Source organism: Ruditapes philippinarum, unplaced genomic scaffold (genome assembly GCF_026571515.1).
Source record: "Ruditapes philippinarum isolate M1 unplaced genomic scaffold, ASM2657151v2 ctg3041_1_1_1_1, whole genome shotgun sequence".
Classification (NCBI taxonomy): domain Eukaryota; kingdom Metazoa; phylum Mollusca; class Bivalvia; order Venerida; family Veneridae; genus Ruditapes; species Ruditapes philippinarum.
The window spans coordinates 50,592-73,819 of NW_026855244.1; the positions used below are offsets into that span (position 1 = coordinate 50,592).

At 32.2% G+C, this 23,228-nt stretch overlaps 1 long non-coding RNA gene across 1 annotated transcript; it reads left to right on the forward strand.

The window, feature by feature from the left end:
• Window positions 1–2,816: 2,816 nt before the first annotated feature.
• On the forward strand, window positions 2,817–10,611 carry LOC132742599 (uncharacterized). Its single transcript, XR_009627447.1, has 3 exons — window positions 2,817–3,242; window positions 8,947–9,008; window positions 10,474–10,611. It is a non-coding gene; the product is annotated as an uncharacterized LOC132742599 (long non-coding RNA).
• Window positions 10,612–23,228: the final 12,617 nt, after the last annotated feature.

A 23,228-nucleotide genomic window follows, 5' to 3' on the forward strand; every position in this document is an offset into this window, starting at 1 on the left:
TCTTTCCAAAATGAGTTTTAGGTGCTAAATTAAACTTTAATGATTAAGCTTGTCTTACATCTTGCATTATGTGTCAAAAACTAGTTCACAGGCAATTTTTAATCGCCTCTTGCTTCAAATCTGGTAGTTTTGAGTAAAATTTCTAAATTATTTGCCAATTCACAAGTATTGACCTGTTTATTTCTGGTCTTCATCCTTACCATACATTATTACCTAATTCTAATGCAAAATTGCAAACATAAAGCACCGGTTTACAGATTTATACCCGATTTTTCAAATGTCCCGGAGTTCTTGTGATAACTCTGAAGATGTCACAGAGTTCTTATGATAACTTTTGTTATTGCCAGTGTGTTTCTTGCCCTAAATCACGGCACGTTTTAGCGTTTTTTATTATTCAATGAGATTGTAAATCATTATGAAATGTAGTACGCTCATCCTTTGCACAAAAAATAGGATATATAATGTTGGTTTTGAGTGAATTTTAGTTCAAGAGATATTATTTCTTACCCCCGTTTCTTTTTCATAGTATTTTTTTTTTGTTTGACGCAGATTTCGTAGACTGGAAAAAGGATTTATGTACTGGTTTCCTAGCAGTTTCCGGCCCCTAGCAGTTTTCTGGCCCTTTATCATTTTCATCCAGACATACAGTCTATTTTTTCTCAGTTAAGCATCTATGTTACTGCATCAATCAGAGAAACATTTGTTTTCTATGTAAAACAGCAGTTATAATAGTACAGCGATTAATATGTTTCAAAGTTTAGTCTGTTGTAAGTTACATTAGAGACTTTGCGACACTTACAAGCAACACCTGGGGAATTCTAGTTTGAATGCCCATACACAATAACTGAAATCCCATTCTAGGTAAATCTTGAACCTGGAGGGACAGTTCGAATTTTTTCGAGAGATCGGTAGTTAGAGCCAACCGCAGTTGATTTTTTTTTATCTTGTATCGTACTTTTTTAAGACATAGGTGTGGAAATTATCCTGGTTATATGCTTATTCATTATGGTATAAAATGATACAAATTACTTAGCCCTTAGGTAAGGGAAGCATGCTTATATATTGTCTGCTTAAGAAAGGTGGTTGCTTAAAACATGTGAAACTGAGAACAACTTGTACTTTTTGAGACATTTTTGTTTTGTGGTTTAAGCCATTATGCTGCTGAATATCAGTGGCCGCGAGTTCAATTTTTACTGTAGATGATAGCCTATCAGCTATTTATCCTTTGCAGACACATAAAACCAACGTTTTGTCCACATTTTTGTGCAAAGGATGATCGTACTGCATTTCATAATGATTAAAATCTTATTGAATGATAATAAACGCCAAAACGTGCCGTGATTTAGCGCAAGAAACACACTGGCAATAACAAAAGTTATCATAAGAACTCTGTGACAACTTCAGTGTTATCACAAGAACTCCGGGACATTTGAAAAATCGGGTATAAATTTGTTAGTCGGTGCTTTATGTTTGCAATTTTGCATTATAATTCGGTAATTATGTATGGCAAGAATGAAGACCAGAAATAAACCGGTCAAAACTTGTGAATTGGCAAATAATTTGGAAATTTTACTCAAAACTACCAGATTTGAAGCAAGAGGCGATGAAAAATAGTTTGTGAATTAGTTTTTGACACATAATGCAAGATGTAAGACAAGCTTAATCATTAAAGTTTAATTTAGCACCTTAACTCATTTTGGAAAGATGAAAATAACCATTTTTAACGAGTGTTTTTGTAGTATATACAGATGTTTTCCGACGAACTTCGTGACAGTTATCACAAGAACTCCTGAACAAGTTATCACAAGAACTCCATCCTTCGTGTAACACTTCCTCCCCCGTATTTATTAACACAATGACTAAGAAACAACAGATCGTTATTTTTGATAGTTTTCTTCATTTGAGATATAACTACGATATATATTCTAAATATGTACACGTTCTTGGATATGCACATGCGTTTAAAATAAATTCCCCTTTTCACAGAATCAAGTATGGCACATCTGTTTCAACAACTAAAAACTGTGTGCAATCTAATGAGACTTAAATATTATTAAGAATAATAATAATAACAACAACATCTTCATTGATATATGAACATGTTGTATATAGATTTTTACCATATATATTATTTGCTAGGACATTATAGGACATTATATCACAGTGCAATATTTATGTAATATAGCTAGGTACCTGGTTGTATGTCCCAGATTTTTTGTACATAAGGAATTTTACTTGACCAGCCAGAGTTTCTATAACTTAAACATGATTAGAATAACATCTATTTACATTTATTTCTATTCATACTTGAATAAAAATGTTCATTTATGTAAAAAGATACAAAACATATATTTTTTTCGAACAGTTATAAGGTTATGCAGAAAACGTAAGAAACTATATCCGATATTTCAAATTTGGACTGTATATAAGAATCTTAATTGGCCAGAGCAGGATTTTGAGATTTTGAATTCAAACTTACATGAAATTTGAAATGAACGCATTGCACGTGACACACGTAACTGCCAAAATCGAAATGAAGTGCAGTATGAATAATTATGTACATCATATATGTTTATGCACTGTGCATAACATCAGTTTCATTTCGGATGGTCATTTAAACTCTTTGATAATACAGATGTATTAATTTAAACCCATAAAGAACTTAAAGGGATAACAAGCAAGCCCGCAATACTTTTTAAGCAAAATCACATGTTATATCCAACTCTCGAGCAACCAGCTACAGAGGGTTGTTAATTGATACTGGTGCGCAAACGTCACGCCGAATTAGCCAATCGCTTGACAGCTTATACGTCATGTGACATAAACCAATTAAGCGGAACTATGCATGGAAGACTAACGTAGGATTTGACAACAATGGCTTAACTTCACATTTTCGTTTTAAGATAAATTCTAGTGGAGTGCATTGGGTCTGAAATAAATGTGTTTAATATTTTGCATTAAATATGAAATACAAACGTGGTCGGATATGTGTGAAAGGACCGCGTATTATTCCTAATTCGAGTTTGCTAAGGATAAAATCAGTGGGTGGGGTAAAGGTGTGAAAAACAATCGAATTTGAGTGATTGTGTAAACCGTTTATTTTGATTACCTTTAATTTGTGTATACAGTTAGGATATTCAAATCGGATTAATCTTTGACGGGTGTTAGACATGGATGCAGGGATTGATAAGGATATTGGTGTTTATGGTGGATTGTTCCTTACAATAGTTTCAGACCTAAGGGTAGGTACCCCACTGTCTGGCAGCAATAAAATAATGTTACGCACTATTAACATGACACTGTCCTTAATTACATAATTATGTCAATTAATGGCCTGCATGACAATTTTGTATGTGCATTTGTTTTAATAAGAAAAACAATTGAGAACTTATAAAAGTAGATATATTTTATGTTAACAAACATTTGTTGAAAAGGATATATCAGAGACATAGATGTTATCTACATCTCTGGATATATTAAACAAATGTGCTTCAAAATTTATTGAATTAAGAATTGGTAATGCATTGGAATTTGGATTACGCCAATTTACGGACAATTTATTTAATAATACCATACAAGTTTATGTTCCTGAAGATTTACACACAGTCCATGGCGAGACTTATTAATTATTGTCTATTGTTTTAAGTATTAATAAGTCATTGAATTTAGCACTGGCCTGGTGGCCCATGGCCATGGAATATATATTATAATTATTCTGACAAATCTTTTTTGGTAAGGACATGATATATATGCTGAGATTTTAAGTAAATGCATGTATGTAATTACTATAAGCAGTCATTGTTTATTTAATGTTGCACAGATATTGTGATAACAAGTTACCTACCCCAAGGCTTAGTTGTAGCATATTCTTGAGATACAGATCATGAATATTGATCAAGATGTTGCATCATAAAGGCAATCATTTTGCTGTAATGACAGTTACATACATACATACATACATACATACATTGTACTATTTGTAGAGCTGATTATTCTTGCTTGTATTTATTTTTCAATTTTTTGCATGGGTACAAGTTTTCAGGCATTGCCTTAAATTTAGTTTTTTTCTACTCCTGAAAGCTTTTTATTTTCTATATAAAATCAATTGAAATAATACGAAATTCATGGTTTTCAGTTTTTCTGATATTTTTAGCTTGCACCCATGTTTTTGTACAATGGATGTATTTACATTGATTGAAAATTTATTCTCTGTAAAGTTATAACTACTGCCAGTACTGGTATATGTTTACATATTGACTTTTGTCAAATTGTATTACTGTTTCTTTTTCTTTTACACGACTGTATGGAAAAAGAAAGTAATTTTATGTCAATTCCGTTATTGTGAATAAATCTGACCTGTTCATAATTATTCAGGTCATATCATCATCAATTTTCATCATGTAGGAAAATTTAAACATTTCTTGATATTCCATCTGTATTCAGATATATATAACATTTTATTTAATTAGATTTAATTAATGTATTCATTTCCTCCTGGAGAAACACTCCAATTAAATGCTTCCGGAATATTGTAAAACTTGTTTCAACAAAGACAGCCTAGCACACAGCTGCAAGTAGAATGTTCCATTGAAGGCTTTTAGTTGAAACTATTCAACTCTCCAGTCCTGCTGATGGGTCTCAACATTAAAAGTCAGTGATGTGAAAAACAAGCATAATTGATAAATTTGCAGGAGAAAAAGAGAAGATATTTATGAACTAAAATAAGCTTGAATTAGGTCATTACAATATTATTAATAAAGCAGTTCTAAATCGTCTTTAAAAACAAGAATTTAGCGGCCAGAATTTAGTGTTAATGTTTATAAGATTATTGATAATTTATAAACATTTAGGAAATTAAGTGTGTTATTATTAATTGATATATAATTATATGTGTAATTTTTGTAACAATATAATGATTTAAGCAATGTCCAAGTTAATGAAGGAAACTAATCAAGTGGTTATATTGAAATGTTACGGAAGGGTGTTATCAGTATAGGAAACATGGAGGCTAGATTAGGTTGTGATAATTCTTGATTTTGCATTAATTTTCTGCCAAAACAATAGATTGAATAGCAAATTATGAAATGTCCAAATCAGCTGTTATACAGTTATACAAAGATGTTTAAGATGAAATAGAAAAACAAATTTAGTCTTCAGCAAGACCTCTTGACAATTAGGGTCAGCTGTACTAGAAATTTGTGTACGTAATGTATACTATATAAGAAACATTAAAATGAATCACAGTCATATGAGTAAAATAATTCTTTAAATTATCAAACAAAGAAATGTAAAAAGGAGCCGTTTCCAACATAGTGGGTTTGTGACCAGCATGGATCCAGACCAGCCTCAGTATCTGTGCAGTCTGATCAGAATCCATGCTGTTCGCTTACCAACCCTATTACAAGTAGAGAAACTGATAGCGAACAGTATGGATCCTGATCAGACTGCGTGGATGAGCAGGCTGGTCTGGATCCATGCTGGTTGCAAACCCACTATGTTGGTTTTGTCATGATGCGGCTCAAATATTAACAATCTTGGTGAAACTTTGAATGAAGTATGACAGAACTTACTATTTTTATCTTTAAAAAAATCTATTTACTTAAGGACTCTATAAGAGAAATTTCTGGCAATTTTTGACAAGTTATATATAATTTCTGTTGATTGTTACTGTCTTATGGTAGGTTAAATCATTAAAATTGTACACTTAATAACTACATTTTTCACTCCTTTGATCAATTTTTAAGCTTTCATAATAAAAATTACACTAATTTTGGGCTTTTGGAGGCATGCTGCTGTAAGTTTAATGCGTCAGTAACATAAATATATATGTAACTCTCTGGAGTACTGATTTTCAGCAAAGGAGTCAAATAGTTTTGATGTGTACTTCTGAAGGTAAACATTAATTGTAAATGTCCACAACAGACTGATTATCTTAAACACCTGATCAAATACGTCTTACTGTGTCTGTGTGAAAATTATTCAAGATAAGTATGAATTGATAAACAAAAATAGCTAACATAAACTCTGTGTACACAGAGTAGTTGACCTCTTCTTAAATACAGATTTAGATATTTAATAAATAAATGTAGACATGTGGCAGTTTGAAAGGTTTTAAAGATTGTTTGGGCTGACTGAATAGTGAACAGTGCAGACCGCGATCAAATGGCACAAATGTGCTGGCTGATCTTGGTCTGCACTGGCAGCTTGATGGTACCTTGTAAATTCAGTTGCAGCCATCAGGCTAAGGTGAATCATATTGGAACTTAGGTAGTGCAGTCCGTCTATTTGTACAAAAGGGTCTGGTATCCTAAAACATATATTTCAAGTTCAACTGAATTCAACAGATATGAATTTTTGTTGTTTAAAAAAACCCACTTACATTTGTATATTTAATGGAGAGTTGAAAATCATTGAAAATATTAAAAGTATGCTGCCAGTAGTATTATAGGAGCCTGGAGGTCTGGTCCAGATATCTTTATACTGTTGTCATCAGCTGGTTTTGTTGCTGTCAGAGTATCCGGAGGTTCATATATACATATATACAGTTCATGTACATTTATTTAAAGAATTCAAATGTGCTCGAAATAACGTTTTTAGTACAGTATTTAGAAATTTAAAATTTTGATTTTCTTAAGTTATCCTCATGTAAATTGTACTTTACTAGGTCACTTTTATCAAATAACAGAAAAGTACAAATTTTGGTTAACTGCTATTATTATGTTTCTTTGTTTGTTTTTTTAAACCACAAATGGACACTCATGGAGTACATTATTATGTTAGGTTTATTCTTGTGGAAATAATATTTTTAGTAATCAAATATATCATGTGTGAAATAGGAAGTACCTTAACCAATAAACATAGACATTTACCAAATGGTAATATTTACTTTTGGATTTAGTGATAAAAATATCATCTTATGGAAAATTAGCCTGCTTTATAAGATAGTAAGCTAGTACCAGGGTTGCACCATTTTATCTAAATGCCTAATAAAAAGTCTGCAGTAACAATGATTTATCAGGGATAATTACTTGGCAAATAAATGTACCATCCTAAATAATAGTGACAACTCCAAATATTTGCTTGATACACTCAAACCTGTGAATAAAGGCCAGTCATGGGAGAGACAAAAAATGGTATATTAATTCCATTTCATCAATGAAGGGATCTCAAAAGATGGTCTTAATTTGTAGGGTTATCTTTAATCAGAGGTCAGTGGTTAATGGCCCTTTATTAAGTACTCAGGTCTGCCTATTGTAGAAATCTTAGCTTTTATATAATGTTTCTCTGAAGAAATCTAATCAGAAACTTGACCACTGGTTTTGCCTAAAACAATTAAATCAGTCTTTGAAAACATATACATCAAAGTCAATTTGAGAATGAAATTATTTACTGCAATTAATGAAATCTAAGCTTTGAACTTGACACTGGAGTCAGCTCAACTTATATTGTAAGTCTTTGAATGCTTGAAGGTTTAATAATCTGATGCTACATGTACCAGTACAGAGCAAAGTTAATCTGTAAATCTGTGTCAATTTTCCTGACCAAAATCCCAAACATAAAAAGAAAAACAATTCCAAATCAAAAGCCTGACAAGTCCATTATTACAAATTTAGCTGGATAATCATTAATGGTTAAAGAAAAATCGTCATTGATGGTTTAATTATATAACATGTATAAAGGAATGTAATATATACAGTTTATGGCAGAGACAGTTGAATGATAAACTTTTCATCTGCAGACATTGTAAACATTTTATTGCTTTTAGAAGTAGAGTTTATATAGAAAGCAGGCATTAGCAATAAACATGTGCCTTTTATCACAAGGTGCAATATAGCTGGAGGATAAAAACATTTCATGTCAAACAAAATGTAAACGAAACAGGAATCTGCTGCATAATATGTTGTTATTCCTGGTTCCAGTCATACTCACACATAGGTTTACAGCATTCCATAATGTTCCCAGTGTTCTCATACCTGACAAAGTTCAAGAGAAAATTAATGAAAGAGTAGACATAAACTTATGAAAGTTAAGGATATTAAAGGGTCACATTCCTCACAGTTGTAGGTCCAAATCCCATATTGAAACTTGGAATATTTGCATGCGGAGATTCAGGTGCCTGTTTGTACCTAAAATAATACAAGAAAGGGCACTGTATGTAACATCTTCATATCTAAAATAATACAAAAAAGGGCTCTGTATGTGACATCTTCGTACCTAAAATAATACAAGAAATGGCACTGTATGTGACATCTTCGTACCTAAAAAAATACAAGAAAGGGCTCTGTATATGACATCTTTGTACCTAAAATAATACAAGAAAGGGCACTGTATGTGACATCTTCGTACCTAAAATAATACAAGAAAGGGCACTGTATGTGACATCTTCGTACCTAAAATAATACAAGAAAGGGCACTGTATGTGACATCTTCGTACCTAAAATAATACAAGAAAGGGCACTGTATGTGACATCTTCGTACCTAAAATAATACAAGAAAGGGCACTGTATGTGACATCTTCGTACCTAAAATAATACAAGAAAGGGCTCTGTATGTGACATCTTTGTACCTAAAATAATACAAGAAAGGGCACTGTATGTGACATCTTCGTACCTAAAATAATACAAGAAAGGGCACTGTATGTGACATCTTCGTACCTAAAATAATACAAGAAAGGGCACTGTATGTGTCATCTTCGTACCTAAAATAATACAAGAAAGGGCACTGTATGTGACATCTTCCTCCACAAATAAAGCTGCAATGTCCTCAATAACAGTATCATTGTAACTATCATTAAAATCATACAAAAATTGGTCATTGGAAGTACTATAGAATCTACGCACACTGTTTCTGTTTCTGTTTCATACTTTTAAAAACATGATATTACAGCAAACATACATTAGCATACAAATAAGTTTGAGACTGAAGTCATTTGTTTTTATTTTTCAGGGCAGTTCACCAGTTTGGGAGGATTTTACCAGCAAAGCAACAAAACTTCACACCTCCCTCAAGTAAGTCAAATAAAATTTGAGAGCAATATATCATTGTGAAATTACTGTAAAATTGATGGTGAAGCAAAGAGAAGTTAACAGGTTTCCTGCAGGGAGAAATTAAAAAAAATAATTTCTAGATATACAATTTATGTTGCACTTTTGTGCATGATTTGTAAAGGAAATACAGCTAAAAATTTGGCTGTTGAACATTCCATTAATGGCAGATCATTTTGCCTGCCATAGCTCTAAACTAAAATGCATACCATACCAAAGTAACCATGGAGCCCACAGGGAATACATATAAGTCTTTCTGATTCCCATTCCTTGATTTGTCAAAGATTGGGTTTTTTAAGGTGAAATACATTGTGAGAGAATGACCTGAAAAAAGAATGATCAGACTGGAGACATTATTGTATTATGAGAAGAAATGGTAGGACAAACATATTACCTTAAAGTACATGTAATAATTAATAAAAGGAAAATTTGGTTAGCAGTATAATAGTGAATATTGAAATTAAAAAAGGAGACACTATTAATATTCTCTTGACCCCAGTTAAATGCCCTTAATGTTTTGTAATAAAGTCAATGACAAAAATTTTTGACAGGTATTGATGTTGTAATCTAATCTTTGATGTTTATCACAAATATATAACATATTGTTGGGTAAAGTATAAATTCTGTAAATCATAGCCCAGGTGTTCTCATTATATTTACAACATTGTGAAGATTACTTTACTGAAACTGAAGACTGCTCTTTGTTTCATTGAATTTTAATTTTAGCGTTTTTAAGAAATGTAATGTTTTAATGGTTGTTTGATAGGGGGATTTTGTTGTATTTAACACATTTTAAATACAAAGGAATGAAATTCAGTTCAAAAGCCCCCCAAAAAACAATAAAATCTATATCCTTTTCAACAGCTTGCATCACAACAAGTTGTAATGTTTGAAGAAAGCAAGAAGATCTAAATCTGTTTTGTTTGTTTGTTTCTTGTTTTGAATGGTGAATTTGAGGGGTTTTACCTCATACTAGATTCATGAGTCAGTTTCGATTGCAAAATATGTTTTGTTCACTTTGGTCTTTATCTCATAGCTTCATATGATTAGTTGAATTTTGGCATAAATTTATATTGACCAATGAATGAGAGATATTTCTCCTATTTTGCATTTTATGAGATAGACTAGATACTCTTGGATGAGACGAGATGGACAAAATACCCTAAGAAGGTGTTAGATTTTGTGTTTAAAAATCTTTAGAATTATCTAATTTTGAGCCGATTTTGTGTTTAAAAATCTTTAGAATTATCTAATTTTGAGCCGATAAAATGAAAGAAAATAATGTGTATACATTACTGATTTGAAAAAAGAAGTAAATAATATACTGTATGAAAGTGGAACTTGAAAAATTTGTGGGTCTACAATTATTGTGTATACATTGTCATTATATGTGTTACTATAGCATATTTTGTTATTATTTTATTTTTAGGTCGACACTAACTGCTATATCAGCTTTCCTCGATGCCTTCCAAAAGGTTGCTGATATGGCCACTAACTCCAGAGGTATGTTCACATGACCCTCTATTACATGTATATCAATTTATTATAGCCCTCTTTGGCCCTTCATGTATTTTCATGGCCTCTATGTTCACAAAGACAGCCTTATATGCTCAATATATCTCTAATTTTAAATATGAAATAATAACCTAGCCTCCTGTCACCATTATTGTTTTCAGTAACATAGTCAAAGACCCTGTAAAGTTTTACATTAAAGCGAGTTTATTACAGTGACAAATTCAAATACAGGATATTTTTCAAATACTGGGTATTTCAAGATTAAAAAAGATTCTCGAAATTTTCATTTCATGACTGTAAACAACTTAATACTTCTTTTTGAAAAGCGAGCTTCCTTGAGAGGCATATTTTCCTTGTACAATGTATAATATAAAACCACAATATCAGCAGGAGCTTTCCACCTGTTAAATTCAAGATAAGAACATTTAAAATGCCTGATAAAAAAGTGTTTTTCAGATTCAGCCAGTACATGTTATATAACAAGTGCTAGCAGCAAATTTTGGTAGCTCGAAGTTATGATGATGAATAACAGGGTGTTCTGACATATTAGCTGCAAGCTTTTGTTGTATTGTTTAGATTATTAAAGGTTAGCTTATCTTGTTTAGACAGGTGCCCTTTTGTGAACCTGCAAATTGGAATCAGAAGTGCAATCCAAACACACATGCCAATATTTTGAAAGGGAAAATTCTGTTATATAAAAGATATAGAACATAACATCTTGACTGTAGTGGATGATCAAATACTATATAAGAATTGTTTGATGTTGATTATTAAATAACATCTTATGAAAACAATGAATAATTAATATAATACTTGTTGCTTCTGTATGATTGAACATAGTGATGTTTCAAATACTAAAAGTCTTTAACCCTTGGCTTGATGGTGACAATAGAATCTACCCATATGACCAGTGCAGACTAAAGATTTGCTGACACATGCATGCCATCTGATCATGGTCTGCACTGTTCGTTATTCAGTTAGTACATTATATTCTTGAAATTTTCCCTGAAATAATGAACATTAGATTTGTTTAAATTTACTTTTGTTCAGATTGAAAGACAGACAAGTCCATTTGAAATATTTAGCATGGTTTAAAAGGATAGAACATGATGAAATAAAATAAAAGAATGAAAACACTTTCTGTCAATATTTACAGATGATATAAAAATGACACAAATAGAAGTTTATTTTAAGAGACTGGTTTTAAAATAGCGGTATTTTTAACATAGCATTACATGTCACTCAGTTTTATCAGAAACAGTCTATTTGAGTAGAATCCCTTATACATGTGTAATGTGTTGATAAATCATGATGGACATCTGGTCAGCAGTTCTCTAAAAAACATGATGGACAGCCTCAAAATTTGATTGACATGTCAGATGGTCAGACAGCTACATTGTGTATCTAAAAGCCTGTTGAATGAACATTTTAAGAACATGTTGTGACAACGGGTAATGATGAACCCCTCTGTCTGTACGAGTATGTATATGTAGGAAGACTAGGATTGTTCAACTGTATTGCACAATATTATTTAATATTAGTGAAGCGTATGACATAAAAAACATTTATATTACACTATTTACATCATCCAGTGCATTTTTGCGGCAATTTGTTATTTACATATATATTATAGATAGCATTTGACTAATGTCTGGTTTTTTTACCTATAGGCATGTGTATATACATCGTAAATTGGGAAAATGCATTTCTTGATAGATTGGCATGCAATATATGCGTGGGCAGGCATGCAGGGCGGGTGCATGTACATGTATAAGAAGCTCAGAAGTATATTGATTTCAGAATTGATGATGATAAAAGATATTGAATTGATACAGGATTTGTCTGTGTGTTTCTAAACATTATTTAAATACATCATGTTGCATAAAACAGTTGAAATTGTGAATTATCATTTAGACTGAAAGGAATGGTGACTCTATCGGTCTCCCTAGTGATGTTCGCCTTCAATATTTACATTGCTTACCCATAAAACAGCTTTTTTTTCTTAGGGTACAATTATGCATCTTTATGTACTTTACACTTATCTAATGTTAAAACGTAATTTTCTGTCGTCAGGCTTCAAACCGCAGGACTTGCATGACCACTCCTTCGCTAAAACGTTTATGAAAGAGAAATACCTCTTTAATAGCAGGTTTGAATGTATCTGATGAATATGATGAGACACCTTACTACATCAAGTGTTAATTGTGGTAATAAACTAGTTGACATACGATTAATATCTTTATAGATGAGTAAAATAGGTGTCTCAACTTTCACTGGTATAGCCTTACCTGTCCTTTAATACCTCAAACTTGTAAAATAAAGGTGCGAACTATGTGGTGAAAAAAAACAACTTTTTTCTTGCTTTACAGCTTTCGTGAGTTTCAAGATAGTTATCATTTTGTGAAGTTCAGTTAAAATGCAATAAACTTAATGTATATACTAACAAAAACAAGAAAAATCTACACGCATACATCAGTCTTTTGGGGAAATAGATTTGTCACATATTTCATATATTCAAAACTATTGCTATATATATAAAAGTTTTTGTTTCATATTAGCACCTGGACTCTTGATTTAATTCAGAATTAGAAGGAGCTAGGCTTGAACCTAGTTTGTAAATGAAAAAATTAGGTCACCTTGTGTCATTTATTGTCCTCTTTTGAAATGATTTCCGCAAACATTGACAGACAGATCTCACCTGTATACATTTAAAAGAAGTTTTATCTCCCACAACACTCCTAATTTAGATTCAAGGTATTTCTCTGCCATTTTAGATTGTTTTTCATTTTTTCTGTGGAAAGGAAGTATTAGGTCAGCTATAGAATTTATTTTTGCGGGAGTTGTTATAATTAAGTTATATCACATTAATTCAAACACACTTGAATTCCATAGAAGTTTGAACCCGCATTCATAAGTATAAGAGGCTGACACCTATATTCTAAACTGTCACTGTTTGGTAGTATTCTAACACCATTTAAGAAAAATTGTGTTGCAAAATGAAAACAAAAATAACTTAGTTCAATATTGACATATATACAAATGTACTGTACAAAGCAACATGTAAACACAACTTTCAAATCGTCCTGTCCTATTTGAATGTAATTAATGCTTAAGTCAGCATATATTTAACAGGTATCTTGAAGGTGTGTGTGTCACGAGGACATTACAGCTTCTGTACTGTTGGCTTGTTTTGCATAAAATATTACAATTCTACATCCTTTGTGTCTTCCTTTTCATTATTGTGACAGCCGAAATTAGTGTACGAATAATTCATGAAAGCATGAAGGAAATGACTGGTATTATGTCCTAGATAAGAGATGAATAGCGCAGCGTGTTACAGTATTTGATTGAGAATTCCGAATAAAAGCATTTCATCTGATATTGCCAAAAAACACCAAAAAAAACCCCAAAAACGGCCGGAAATTGATGTAAATTTTTGAAGATGACTTCCATGATTTCAAGTACTGTGTTATTCAACAGGTCCTTATAGGAGATAGGACTGTTTGCGCATTTACAATGACTGTGCTCATTTAGGATTTTGAAAATGGGAGAAAAGATTTGCATTTGCTGTCCATTTGACAGATTTGAGCATATTGTTTGCTTTTGATTAAATACATTTTAAGAGCGGCCTTTTGTTTGTTGGACTTTTTTGTGGAAATTTTTTTTGTTTCATTTAAAAAAAAAATTATATCTCTCGATATTTTGAATGTTTGACAAAAACTGCTTCTATTTCTTAACAAACCAACTCATTTGTCTTTTGTAAAAGTTTGCTTTGTAACACTTCTGTTATTCTTTGTTCTAACTGAATTATTTTTTTAGACATTTTCATGCTTGATTGTTGGTAATAAGCGGAACAAGTTCTAACTCATTCTTCCATTATTACAAATTCTTGTAGAGAGAGATTCTTTCACTCATTGATGCAACAAGGGATTGATTTGCAGGTTCAGCAATCTGCTCTGACAAAATTATTGCATTGTCATTTATATGCCGGCATTGCAGTAATTTTAAGTAACAGGCAGTAATGACTTGTCTGGTACCACTAGTAGATTCAGACTGACCTTCACCTCTGTGTTTACTGTTAAAGCTACTTATTTCAGTATTTTAAAGTAAAAACCCCTAAACCTTGCAATGGATTGGTCTAAATTCAAATGAGGACAAGTCCATTTATTCAAATTTAGTAGGGTTAGGGCGATACATTATGTATATTCTGTTTTTAAAATACGGTATCTCACAATCATAGACTCCTTTTGAAATGGGTTTTTTTTTCTCTCATACTTCAGATTTGTAAAGATACTGCAAAACAAATATTTGTGTCTATTTTACTGTTATGACAGAAATGCTCCTAAATTATAGTTCAGAATAATAAGGTTGACAGATTTGAAAAGGTAATTGATTTCTATCATATTTTTCGTGTTTGTTTGTATTGATTTGATAGCTAATGGCTTTTCTCATATTATATGCTGCACTGCACATGTCCTAGTCTTGAGTTACAGTGCATTTAACTGTCAGAGATAAAGTTACTGGGTGGAATCTACATTTACATCGAAGTTTCGAGACAATTGAGTTATAGTGCATTTGACTGTCAGAGATAAAGTTACGGGTAGGAATCTACATGTACATCGAAGTTTCGAGACAACGGTGGTATCATTATGGTTTAGTGGTATTATTTGACTAAGAACGGGTATGTTTGTCTCGCCACATCCTTTTCAGTACATTAGGATAAAGATGTTTGATAAGCTTTGACCTTTCGAAAGCTATTGTAGCTAGTGACTCAGCAGAAATATGTTTTGAAAAGTATAATTATTATAGTGACATAAATGCATAATGCACTAAGTCAATTGTAACTATTCTTCCTCCACCCTTGGGCAGTTATAACTATTGAATGGTATTGACATTGTATTTTTGCCAGCTCTATAATGCTCTATTGGCTAAAGTTAAGCCGGGGCACTGTGATGTAATGGACAGTCAGATTTGCAGTGACCCCCGGTAGTGTAGGGACAGACGTTCGTTATAGTTTCCAAAATGTTACTCATTGGCCATCTTTTGCTTCTGTTCCCTTTTGACAGTGGGTGCAGTTATAGTGATATAGTGATTTTGTATCCAGGAAGTCAAAATACTACTTTAATTGTTTATATTTTGCTACTCTAATATTCACAAAGAGCCCCATTTTCTTTAGGTGATAAGCATTAAATATGCTTAAACCTATCATATAAACATTATAAAACTCATGTTTTCCCTCTTTAAAGAAGGAAAAATATATCGCTTCTTATGCATAATGTGCCTTTAAGTTATTTGAAGTTCAAGAACTGAAGAAATATGATATAACTTATATTAATAAAATCAGTCTATTAATTTTATCATGTTTGGGTATAATTAGCTTGTGGAATTTTTTAAGAGTTTAATATCATTTTTACACAAAAACTTTGGCTTAAAATTTTGAAGCTTTTTATACCATATCTGTATTTTGATAGTTTTTCCTGATTTTATCACAGCTAATTTGAGTTATATATTATACCAAAACAGATACTGAATTTTGAGTTCTGTTTATTCTGACATGAACCCACACAAATATTATTGAAAAATACTCCATTTACATGTAACCCCTAGCCTAGCCAGCTAGTAGCAACAAATTCTATCCACGTGACCAGTCCAGCCCAAGGTCAGCCAGTGCACATCAATGCCGTCTCATCATGGTCTGGCATCTGCACTGTTAGCTATTCAGTCATTAAATATTTTGAAATTTTCCCCTTAAAATGACTAATGGTTTTGTCCTGATTCAAAGATGGACAATTCCATTCAAGATATTTAGCGGACAAATAATACAAGTATATATATTAAAAAAAAACCCAGTCTTTTCTGGAAAACAAATTTATTTTAAATTTTCATTATGTTATCGAATGTTATCAAACTGATAAAAGCCGAGTTAAAAGTTTTTGTAAAACATGCTGACACAGCGATTCTAAGTTTAGGTTTTCAGAATAGTGATGTTTTTGCTTTATAAAAACATGTTTTGACATCTCGTAAGGTAATCTGATTTTGTTATACCTCCTTGTGCGTCTCTTAGGAAATATTATATTTCAGAAACATACTGTGATACAACTAAAATAAAATCTATTTTGTAGTTGAAATAAAAATCAAATGAAAAAAAGGGAGAAAAAGCGATAAAGCGTAAATTTGTTTATTCTAATGCTGATTTTTTTTTTAATATAACATTTTTCTTAATTTTAACTGGTATTTGAGATCATTCACTAGAGGCATTAATTCAAAGAACATAATATTACTTGGATTATGGTCATTGACAAATAAAAATCGCCCTATATCGATCCTGACCCTGAATAATTATGTAAAAATGGACTTGGGACGGGCTTTGAATTTGAAACATACTGTAGTGCATTGTTGGCTTTTATGCGTTTCAATATCAAAATACATGTATTCAAATGGAGACTGTATCTGCAAGGTCAGTTAGGAATATTTTGGATTTTCCCAGGCAACCTGGATTATTATAAACTAATTTTATCAGTTACATTTTTGAAAATAAATGCAACATGTCTACTAATCTATTGGGACCTGTAGAACACCATGAAGCTATAACATGAAGCTATAATGGTACAAGTTTGTTTGTACTGGGGAGAATGTTAAGCTTAGAAAAACCCCACATTTTCCGAGTTCCAGGTAAAGAATATTGAGGCACTTTCTGAAACTTTGGGAATTCAAAAAGTATTGTCGGACAGCACCGGGTATATATATGATATTCTGCTTGGTGGACCTGCTTAGTGTACATGTAGGCGGTTGTGATTGCTGCTTGCAAAGTCTCAGGTTTTGTAATGATAATAAAGAAAAAGCTAATTACTTGTGAAAAACCTAAAAACAACGTATGTATGCCAAGTAAATTTGCTTCATTTCTCAGAACTGGTGTGTTTTTTTGGTTGCTTATAGCCTATAAAACAGAAGCTTTGAGTGTTCTCTGTAAGCTGATAAAGTCTCACTGACTCATTCATTCCTTGAGAAACCTGGCTTTTTATTTATCAAACATGTGTACTCTGTGAGAGTTCTTTTATTGTTTTGGTATAGCTTTTGCTTCTCTTCAAGTGATGGGTTTCTCATGTTCTGTGATATTTATTAGCATGATGTACAGTCTTATCATTACAAAAAAGTTTTGCCTTTTGTCTTAGATTTTATGTAATGATTTAAACTTATTTCCTCTCTGTAATTGATGTACATAATAGTCTTGTTTAATTGGACAATATCCATTGTTAGTTTTAATTTATCATTTACAGCCCATCATTAACAATTTAATGTATTTGACATCAGCATGTTTATATTGACCATTTAAGGGGTCGGATATCAAAGTGCTTAAATTGTCAGTCACCCACAGTCTGTTTGTAATACAATGGGGAGTGGAATGGCTCCCTGGACTCAGCCATTCTGACTTTACTGGTACCCTTTCATAGAATCCAGCTATTATCATCACTATAAAGTGATACAAGACTGAAAGCGAAAATTAATTTTAATTACAAAAGTGGCACAGCGGTTGAGTGGCTAACATGTTGGACTAGTTATCTGAGGATTGCTGGCCGCATGTCCCGGTTCAAACCTCAACAGGGACAAGCCGCTGTTTTCGTGAGCAACTTACACTCATTGCTTTGTACTGATTGGTTCCAGGGACGAATTCATGAGTGTTTCAATAAGATTTAGATATTACAATTTTAATACATTTACTTTTTGCAAAATATTTGACTCAAAACACATCAGGGCATATCCCCAAAGTGTTTGAAGTAAACAGGGAGTAATTGTTCAGACCTGATTAAACCGCGATTTTATTTGCAGGATATTTTTTATTACATAATTATTCGTTGTATGAGTATATTTACTTATATTTTACATTTACTTTACATTATTGCAAAATTTTATGCAAAACCTAAACACTAAAGATATTGCGATAAAATTATTGCAATACCAAGTTTGATGGCTTTTCCTCATAAATCATTGTACCATGTGACATTATATGCTGTAATTATTATTCTTTCATTTTACCATCTATATAAACGCTTCAGAACAAAATCTTTGTTACACATTTATAATGAAAAATTAAGTGTCCAAAGAAATATAGAAGTATAAATTTTTGTCACCTGTACCTTTTTGGTCAGATGTTTAATTATCCGAGTGTTAGTAATGAAATGGGATTGAATTTGATTGATTTATGAGTGAAATTGCTTGTGTTTTTATGTGTGGTTACAAAATGAACTTTTGATTAATTTCATGTCTTTTTTTGATCTTTGAGTATTTTATTTCTTTCACAATAATTTCTTTCACTTTTTAAATGGTAGACAGTTTTTTGTTGTTGTTTTTTTGCAAGTTTGCATTTTTTGGGTCCGAATTTTAGTCAGATACTATTGGAATTATTATTTGGGCCTATTAACTTTAATGCCAATATTCTGTGATCACTGGTCTATTGTTCTGTTAAACAAGTTATAATAGTCTTGTATAGTGACGTATGGTTATTAATTAAAACAAGGATGATGTTAACATGTGATACAATGTTGGCCTTAATCTCTTTAGAATTTGCTATGGTTTGTTTTCATTGTTTTGTTTTACATGTACAAGTGGAGCTGGCAGTCTTTAGAAATCATATGGCATCTTTGCAGCTTTACTGGGAGATGAAGTCCTCTTCCTGCATCGTTGTTTGTTTGTTTTGTTAGATTTTAGGTTACACTGACACAGTAAAGTCGTACATTGAAGGGGAAGTGATTTGACGTTGGCAACCTTAACCACTCTGCAACAGAGGTCCCGCTTGCATGTGCATTATTTCAGGGTCAAAGTGGCACCTGAGTCAAACTACCAGCAAAGGATTAGCTGTCTCAATATAACATTCAAAAACATACTTTGATACATATTGCTTTGCTTGAAATTTTAACTATAGAATTGAGCAGGAAAGTTTTTATCTGTACCAATGGCCCCTTTATCTTTACAACCCTAATTCAACAGTCTTGATTTTGTTGACTGTCTTTATCAACAGGCTCTTCAAGGTATGCAATAATCACATAATTGAATGATGAAAGCCACTTCAAACTTTCATTTTAAACCAACCTCTTTTAATGGAGAATAAACAAATGCAAGTGATGTTTGTCTGCTACTGACCCCAGGTTTGAAGTGGGTATAAATTGAGGGAAGTCTTCAAATCTATACTACCCATTATACATTTTGATTACATGATTAGAATTGTTACGGAAACTCCTACTTCAGGTCTGTGACTTGTGAATCATTGAACTTTGATTTTGTTTTTCACATTTTTATTCTAATTTTAAACTGTTGAGTATGGTGGGTTGTGTACGCATTTACATTATAAGTGAGAAGTTGTGACTTTCTCAATGAACTTTAAGTCATGAGTTTGTCTTCCTTGTCTAGGTTTTTTCTTTGTCTTTTCTTTCGAGTTTAAATGACTGTTAAAATTTCAGTTCAAATGATCTCTAAATGTGTGAATTAAAATGAAGTTTCGCTTCTTAAATATGTTTTTAAATTGATTCTTTACTGACTTATTTCATCTGAGGTGGTTAGATTATCTTCCTTGCAAAGAATTTGATCTTTAAAAAGATACTTGTGTTGTAAATTGTATAATAGTTATATAAATGAAATTGTGAATTTATATGTATGTATATTTTCATAGGTGCTTGTTTAATTATTCCTCTATACACATGTACAAGGTCTAGAATAAATATGCCAATGTATAATGCTTTAATTCACTTGGCGTTATCTTGATTTCAAACAGCATGTGTTTCCTTAAAAAATGCCTGTATAAAAAAATATATATATAAATATAAAAAAAATCACAAAAAAATCAGTCAGTAATCTTGGCAAGGTGGTTAATGAACTTTGTGGTGAGGTGAGAAAGGAAATCATACTAACACCATGCTATGGTACCTTGGGGGATTGAGGTATGTTTGAACATGTTAATCTACAAGATCATCCTAATTACAGAAAGTGAATTACAGTTCATAGGATGCTGTTCCATTTCCTGCATCATATAATTTACAGCTGCCATTCTCTGGTTACTGTGTGGCCTCAAGCTTTTTTTTTGCTGCTATTAACTTTATTATAAGAATTTAGAATTCTGTGTATCAAAATAATTATGTGAAATTTGCATGAAGGTCAAGGGGAGATTTCTAACAACTAGTGTGCTTTGAAAATGATGATTCACTTTTCCACTGGTCAGTGATATTGATGTCTTTGTTTGAAGCTGAATTGTCCATGGGGCCCACAATGCATCACTGTTAATCACCCATAATGCTCCACTGATAATTTCCAATAATGCAACATGTGTCAATTTGTATGAGAATTTATAGGACTGAAGCAGGGAATTGTGAATGGGTCATGTAATTAACTACTCTTTTATTGTGTGACTGCAATAATTCATTGAAGATGTTTTCTCTTCTTATTTTATTTCTAGGTTCAAGGTGACCTGTATATATATTTACTTAAAGGAGCTCCACTGAGGTCAAAAAGCCTAAAAACATAAACTTTGAAATTCTTTTTACGAAATATGCAAAGGATGTTGAATAATGAAATATACAAACATGCATTTTTATGCCCCCACAATGTGGGAGCATATAGCGTTGCACTTGTCCGTCCGTCAGTCCGTCAGTCCGTCCGTCCCGAAATCTTGTGAACGCAACTCCTCTTAAACCGGATGGCAGATTTTGCTTAAACTTACAGGGATGAACAACCTTAATGTGTAGAGGGTAGTAAAGGAAGGAATTTTCGCTGCGACCAAATTTAACAGAATTATGGCCCTTTGTTGATTTTTTCACTAGATACTATGTAGAAATTTTGTGAACGCAACTCCTCTTAAACCAGATGGCAGATTTTGCTTAAACTTACAGGGATGAGCAACCTTAATGTGTAGATGGTAGTAAAGAAAGGAATTTTTGCTGTGACCAAATTTAACAGAATTATGGCCCTTTGTTGATTTTTTCACTAGATACTATGTAGAAATTTTGTGAACGCAACTCCTCTTAAACCAGATGGCAGATTTTGCTTAAACTTACAGGGATGAGCAACCTTAATGTGTAGATGGTAGTAAAGAAAGGAATTTTTGCTGTGACCAAATTTTACAGAATTATGGCCCTTTGTTGATTTTTTCACTATATACTATGTAGAAATTTTGTGAATGCAATTCCTCTTAAACCGGATGGCAGATTTTGCTTAAACTTCCAGGGATGAACAACCTTAATGTGTAGATGGCAGTAAAGGAAGGAATTTTTGCTGCAACCAAATTTTACAGAATTATGGCCCTTTGTTGATTTTTTCATTATATACTATGTAGAAATTTTGTGAACGCAACTCCTCTTAAACCGGATGGCAGATTTTGCTTAAACTTCCAGGAATGAACAACCTTAATGTGTAGATGGTAGTAAAGGAAGGAATTTTTGCTGCGACCAAATTTAACAGAATTATGGCCCTTTGTTGATTTTTAGTTTTCAACTTGTGGCACATGTAGTCCAGAAAATATTTGACCTAGAGTCATAAGATTGACAGAACAGTGGCGTGTGGGGGCATCCGTGTCCTATGGACACATTTCTAGTTTGTGCTATTCTTAGCCAGATTTGAATAAAAAGTCATGCTTTGCATCCAGTAAACTTTGCTACTTTAAGTCTTTATTACACATTTTTTTCTTAGAATTTATTTTAGAATGTTTGTGTAGGAAGCTTTAAGATTAATAGTTCAAAGTGTTGACCACACTCTCTTTTAAATTTATGATAAGATGTTAGCAATGACTTGGTGTTATGTAATAGCTTATTAAAGTTGTTAAGAATGGCTTCTTGAGTTCTTGTCCATCTGGTAATTAAGAGCAAGAATAATGTTTGTTTAGCTTTTGTTTTGTGATAAAATCTGAGAATTTTTTTTCTTTATCATGGTAAGATATCTTTAAGGCACCTCTGTAGAGCTATCATGACTGCCACAAGTATATACTTTGTAAACTCTGCTAATAATGTTGTGTAGAAGGAAATGGTATCCACTTTGTAGTTCCTGTTTTCCTTTGATAATCAACTTCAAGCACACACCCTCTCTAGGCTCATGACTTTTGTGATAAAATGCTCTTTATACTATACACTTATTTCTCTAATTCTGATGAATTTCCTGTGAATTTGGTATATAATATGAGCTTCATTTTGCAGGAAAAGCTATTTTGAGCATATAGGGTGTTCTAATAGCTTAGTCATGTTTGCTAAAGAAATTGGTTGAGCGATATTTATGGTTTCATATTGATATATTGTCTTAATAAAAAAGCTATTGATTTGATATATAGTATTTTGATTTCGGGCTTTATGATGAGATGAACACAAAATTTGTGTCATAAAACTTTGTAAAAGTATATGTATATTTATTGTAAGTAAGTGTGGTAGTTATTTTCTTTTCAGTTAAGTTTCTACTGTGACATAAGCATTTTTGTTTTGGTGAAATTTTGAAAAGGTAGTATGAGGCTGTGGGTTTGGAGGGAAGGTTTGAGGCTGTGTGTTTGGAGGGAAGGCATGAGACTGTGTGTTTGGAGAGAAGGTGTGAGGCTGCGTGTTTTAGGGAAGGTGTGAGGCTGCGTGTATGGAGGGAAGGTGTGAGGCTGCAAGTTTGGAGGGAAGATATGAGGCTGTTTGTTTTTAGAGGAAAGGTATGAGG